This window comes from Bidens hawaiensis, unplaced genomic scaffold (genome assembly GCF_021521415.1).
Source record: "Bidens hawaiensis isolate Kalapana, Puna unplaced genomic scaffold, B.hawaiensis_p1.1 tig00419364_1, whole genome shotgun sequence".
In the NCBI taxonomy this organism is placed as follows: domain Eukaryota; kingdom Viridiplantae; phylum Streptophyta; class Magnoliopsida; order Asterales; family Asteraceae; genus Bidens; species Bidens hawaiensis.
In genome coordinates this window covers 1-6,883 of record NW_027504835.1, presented here as the reverse complement: position 1 = coordinate 6,883, position 6,883 = coordinate 1, and the positions used below count along the sequence as shown (strand labels likewise).

At 31.7% G+C, this 6,883-nt stretch overlaps 1 pseudogene; it reads right to left on the bottom strand.

The window, feature by feature from the left end:
• Positions 1-2,133: 2,133 nt before the first annotated feature.
• On the bottom strand, positions 2,134-6,473 carry LOC143608357 (protein NUCLEOLAR FACTOR 1-like; annotated as a pseudogene).
• Positions 6,474-6,883: the final 410 nt, after the last annotated feature.

The following is a 6,883-nucleotide window of genomic DNA, read 5'->3' as shown; positions in this document are numbered from 1 at the left end:
TATTATAACTGAAAACCAAATTTTAGTATCGAGCCTTTTTAAACTCAAACTTATTAAAATCACTTAAAACATAAGCCTTTATTTTTTATTTTTATTATTATTGTTATCAAATAATAAAAAGACATTAAATACGAGTTAATTAAAGTGATACTGTGTCAATAATGTGTCATTGGCTTTTAGTTACACTTTTATAAAGTATGGACAATGTTTTAGTGTTAGGGTATTGTGACACGTGTAAACCGAATTTATCTTAAAAATATAAAAAAAAATTAAAAAAATCTCATCTCAAGTCACATTCTTTTTTGTGTCACTATATACTGATCTTTATTGTAACCATTTTAATCAGCTTTTTATGTGCAGGTAAAACCATAAAACTTATGACACCTTTTCATTCTTAGTGACACCTTTTATATATGTCACCAATGATATTTATCATATTTTAATTTCTTGTGGTGCTTGTGTAAGATGCCCTGCGAATATATTTCAAAACATTTTAAATAAAATGATTTAAAGTATTTATACAACCTTATTTTCTGGAAGTGATCAAAGTCAACGTCATAAACTCAATCCACATTCTCGAGTAATGCAAAAGCAAGAAGTCTTAAATTGTCAAAAAAGCAGACTCTATGGAGTCACTATTAGCCGCATTAGTGTTCATATGATACTATGACAGGGGCTTCCAATCACCTCTCTAGCTATTTTGAATAATAATAATATCAGCCTTTTAAGATGTTTTGAACTAGTTAAGAACCCCATGTTGCGGCGGGGCATAAAGCGTTAAAAATCAAGTCCAATCTATTAAACCGATAACGGTGTTTAACCTCATTCAAGCCATCATTCTCGTTTTGATGAGGTGGTAATGTGGATACAGTATAACATAGGAGGTCAAAGGTTCAATCCATGTGATGTGTAAAATTTAGCAAGGTGGTTCAACCAGTTAAAATAGGAACCTTGAAGTCTTAAATAAACAAAAGTTATACATAAAAATATTGAAGCATGCACACCCGTTTCTAAATAATAATTGCACTAAAGTTTATTAGAAAAACTAGTTGAGGGTCTAGATAGTAACTAACATAGTATGCGAGGAACAATAAATAAATAAATAAATTTATTATTAAAGTTAATGGACTAAAGATGTGTGATGTTAACCACAAACTTAACAAAGCACTAAATACAGCACCCAATGCACAAAGAGGTTGATAATTGTTTTCTATATAATTGCATAACCTTTAACAAGATATATAAAAAGTGGGTGTCAAACTTTCTGTCAAAAGATGTCTATATTAATTCAATCCAATTATAACAAAATTTATATTAGACATTTTATTAGTTATATAAACCAATGGATACGTTGTGAATATCATGTCACGTTATTAATATCGTGTAAAGTGGTGTGCATTGTGAAAATGGTAATTGTACGTTGTTCCTTTAAATACTCCGTTTGAACAAGTTATGTTTAATATTCATCTTTAACTTGGGCTATATCGTTCTTGTATCCCTTATTTGCTTGAACAACTATAAACAAAGAGTAGATGCATGCTCTTTCGATCGCGCCAGCTGAGCACATGCAAAGTAAAAAACTTCAAGGTTTGATATCAGACGAGATCTTAGTGTTTAGATATATTTGATCAAGGATATTCGTACAACCATAAACGTTTCTAGTAAAGATAAACTCAAAACCAATGAACATCGTATAATACCGTGAAAATATAGGAGAATGCAAAAAGTATCTTGAATACCTTTATATAATACATACTTTTACGAAATGAAAAACGAAAAATCTTAAAACTTTGAAATATCATGTCACATCAAAACCCTTTAAATACAAAATAGATTGTATCGCGTCATAAAGATTATCACGAACAACACAATGATCAACAACATTATGAAATCTCCTTCAAAATGTCGTTTCAGAATTCGTAACTATTGCTTCATTTGATCATCTTAATGAGAATAAAAACTTCTTTATTGATTCATGTTACATACTAGATTCAACCTAACCACAGTCACAAATATGTTACATACCAAACCACAACTTCAAGTGACCACAAAACTTAACTCAAAAGTATAAACCTACAACTCTGAGACAGGTCAAAATCCGTATGCAAGTTTATAAGTTATATTCATTGACGATCATAACAAAAAAGTAAAAATACGCTTATCAGATGTCGCAATCCGTTCAGCCGGGTCGGGTACCAACAATTCTCTCCAACTGAACAAAAGTACAAATTAAAAAAATTGTAAGTACATGTTAACGGATGTTATTGCTAGCGCCTAGCGGGTCAAAAACATTGCACCAAATATAACTAGCTTAAAAAGAAACAAATCAAATGGGTCAAAAGTCACATAGTGTATTTACAATGCATAAAAGCTCTAATAATATTTTATAGTTAATTACACAGATGGTCCATGTGGTAAGTCCATATAGCTCTAATAATATTTTATTCACCAAGAATCTTAAAATTTTAACAAAAAGTGTTTTAAGTGAACCCGATTTGACCCGTACCAAGTTTTTTTACCCGTTACCAAGACCCGCCCGTTTTGCCATACTGGTCAAAAAGTCAACAAAATACTAACGGTTACCTGGAAAAGATCAAAGCGAGAGAAGAGCACGGTGCAGTTCATGTTATGTGATCCTTCAAGCATATTAACAATCTGAAATAACACAATAACATTTATAACTAATGTGATACATGTACTAATGTAAAATAATGGAAAAGTAGAATTAGAATAGCCTGCCTCGGGGTAAAACTCTTTCCGCTCAGGAAGAGAATACATTATCAAATTCTGAATCCCGCGAATCTGTTTCAGTAAGACATAATGCAAAGATAAACTTGGACTCGAGTGTTTTAAAACGGGTCAAACCAGTCGACACTATGAGATTTGACTGGCAAGAAAACGGGTCAAACCAGTCGACACTAAGTGATTTGACTAAAAAGAAAATGGGTCAAATGGGTTCAACTTACCTTGAATCGGCGGTGGAAGTGGGCCCTCTCAGTGTACAACATGATCTTCTTTTGTCCTTGAAAGAACCAGGCTCGTGAACGGGTGATATCAGGATCTTCTGTGTTCCTAAAGAGCCGAAAAATATCAAAAATGATCTTCAATAACAAATTACAAATAGCTTAGTTGAACATAGTAACTCACTCGCAAATCTGACACATGGATGCATCTTGTGACTTCAAAAAGTTCCTTACGCGAACGAACTCAAAGTAAGAACTTATAAATATCATAATCCCGCCCTGCATCAAATAAATCATTTATAATTTACAAAATTAAATAACTTTTCCTATTATACCCTTTTGAAACATATATAACTATAAAAATTAAAATTATAGTACTTTAGAAAAATCACAATTTTGGAGACATTTGACATGTTTCCTTTAAAGCTAACTTTATCCTAATATTAACATTTTAATATTAACATTTTACCTGAACAGAATCTTTTATTTGTGGGAAGACCTACAACATCAAACAAGTATAACATCAAATGGTTTATTACTGTGATTACTATCCCATAGGCTGATATAGAAAATGAAAAATGACACCTTTTTCTTGAAGTAATCAAGGCGGGCCTCATGCTCATCTTCTATTGATTCGGTGTCAATACGCTCGTAAATCTGTACGTTAAAAAGTAAAAATAAACAAATAATAATAATAAGATCATGTAGCGCTTACAGTTCAAAGGATATGATATTTTTTTAAAATACAGACCTGCCTTACTTGAAGCAAAACCTTTGGAAGAACACCTTTATGTTCATGCAACAATTTCACCTGCAAATTTGTCTTAATTATTAATTTTTATTCTATTTACACAGCAAATATAAATAAAATATTCTCACCTTTCCTTCATAGTTGAGACATTGGTTGTTAAACAAAATTTCAATGTCTGGTAAAAGAAAGATAATGCAAAACAAGTTATCATCATAATATCATATATAGAAGATATGCATAAATAAATAAATAAATAAAACTGCATATATGAAGTCCTAAATGTTTTAGAATAAAAATAATAGCAACCCTCAATTATGCATGCTAGATTTTTATTAATTAACTTCAATATAGTAAACAAACAAAAGACAAAAAGGATCTTACCTCGATTTAAATAAGACCCTAAAATAATTGTTTGTCGATAAAACCGAGCATGTCCATCAAGATACCTATGCATGGAGACAATTAAGAAAAGACACTACTTAAAATATCGTGTGCTATAATATACACGATAAACGGTATTTCTCAAGAAAAGTAAAAGAAAAACACAAAACAGAGATATACCATGGTCTTATGCGCATTATATCAGTTCCATGTTGCTTTGATGGTATACGATTCAACTGCTCAACAACTGCCTCCGTAAAGGACCAATTCTGCACAAGTGATGTTTAATATTTCAATAAAAAAAATAATGATTAATTATACAGAAATTCATTTTGGACAGTTTACCTGCATTGTTAACAAATCTGCATGATCAATAATCAGCACCTGTTCACAACAGTTCCTTATATTAGCAGCTTAATAGGTAATAAGCAAAAAAACAAATGTGCGTGTGCGTGTGTTTTTTACCATGTGAAAAAAATGGAATTACCTCAATAGAAGACAAATAATCCACATCTTTTTCCTTTTCTGCTTGAGCATCTTCAAGTTTCTAGAAAAAAAACACATACTCACATTTTACATATATATGTATATGATATATATATATATATGTACATGATTAATAGCTTTCATATACTCACTTTGATCAAACCGAGAGGAGATGCAACAATTATGTCTGAAGTATAAAAATCACTGTACAACTTTATGGTCTTCCTGCAACATACACAAGATAATCAAAAAAATTAAACCAATAATAAATAAGAAAAATGAGAATTCTCAAACACACTGTAAAAAGGGCATAATGGTCTTTCCCTAATCAGTTAGACCGATATTAACATTATGTTAATGAAAATGTTAATTTGAGTACAATTATTTACTTGGTAAACTTGATGCCAATCATGAAACAATCATTATTTTTCCCTCCAAAAAGTGTCTGAAAGTCTAAAGGCTTTGACGTTTTCAATGAATCAGGAATACGATCTTCGCCGCCAAATTGACCAGCGAATCGATCAATGCAGTCCACATTACCCTGTTGAAATCAAAATTAAAGTCTTTCTTTTAATATGTCAAAAGTTATTCTTTGGTAAAATCTAAATGTACCTTATGCCCTTCAGGAGTCAGCTGAATCAGTTTAGTGATTACTCTGTATGCAATGCTTGCATATGGCAATAATATCAAAACCTGAAATTGATTACAATAATAATTACCCAAAAATGATATATTAGTAAAAAATAAAAATATTGATTTTTTTAATATTAGTTTACCTTCGGACGAGTATATCCGTGATCAAGAAAATTCCCACTGGTCAAAACTTCTGCACCCTTTGACTCTTTAAGGTTCGCTAACACTTTGTCATTCTTTGTTACAAGATCTCTTGTTTTAAATATGTGATTTAGCTGCATTAATAAAAACCTTAATCACCCTTCAAGTTTTTACAAAACAACTGTCATTTATGAAAACGAATAAAAGAAATGTACACACCGAGTGTAACAAGTAGGCATCCATGATATTCGAGTCTTCTTCCCGTCCTTTATTATAAAATGGCCTTTTGTTGTGGTGTAGTATGTCCCGATAAGTGTTACCTATTAAAAATAAGTAGATGCAAAGTTAAACTTGTAGTTATTATAATTAACAAAAAAATGAGTCACTTACAAAGAGAGAAGAATGATCTCTGTCTTGATGAATGAAGATCGTGTCCTCCGGATGCCTTGTAATTATTCAACCAATGGTCATATAACTTCGTATTTAGACCATAAGGAGAATTCGCGTAAGAATCCTGCAAATTGTAGCACGGATTGAAAACAAAACAAAAAAAAAACTTAAGTTATAAATGTTGCATAATGGTCAACAATACCTCTAGAGTTAGCTCTTTTGTTGCTACCCACTTGCAGTTAGCTGCATCAACTCCATATTTATATTTCCATTTTTTGGGTTAAAAGATTTTTAATCTCTTCTTTTGTTAATTTGTACTCCAGATGATCGGAGAACGAACTGCATGAAGATATAATGACCTTTAGTACAAAAATACATTATATACGTCATCTGTTTAATTCTTCTTTTCGGTGTTTAATAAATAAGAAACACGAAACTATCATACTACCTTGAACTTTCTCCAACCATATCAGATGCCACATCATCATCCTCCTCATCTTCATGTTCATCATCTTCAATGTGTTCTTCTATGGCTTCGCCTCGTGTATCATTTTGGTCCACATCGTCACTCACATATTCGTTTTCAGACACTAATTATCAGAATAAAAACATTTAAAACACGAAGTCGGATAATTTGGATTTACAAAAGGTACATTATGTGCTTCTTACCATCCTCATCTTCTTCAAAAAAACTTAAATCATTTTCCTCATCTTCTTCTGCACGTGGTCTGCACATAGTACACACAACTAACAAAACTTAAATATCTTTAAATTCAAGTAATTGTGTGTGTGTGGGGGGGGGGGGGGGGGGGGGGGTTTGAGGGGGTGCCCAGGATACCCCTCAACTTTCACGGAGAAGTGCAAAATCAATGCAAATTTATTTCTTCTTCGTTTTATGTATTCGGGCCCCTAGGTCCAAATAAAAACTTAGGATACCCTGAATTTTTCTTCTACATCCGCCACGCCACAGTTTTGTTTGGGCTAAAACTAAACTAGAACCAAACTTTCGGTTTTAAGTTTCTGGAAACAATTCGGTTTTGGTTTTTTCGGGTGCCATTTGTGCTTGAAAAATTGAGCCTAAATAATTTTGTTAGTTAATAATTATTTGATAACTATACATTTGGGCTAAAATATTTAG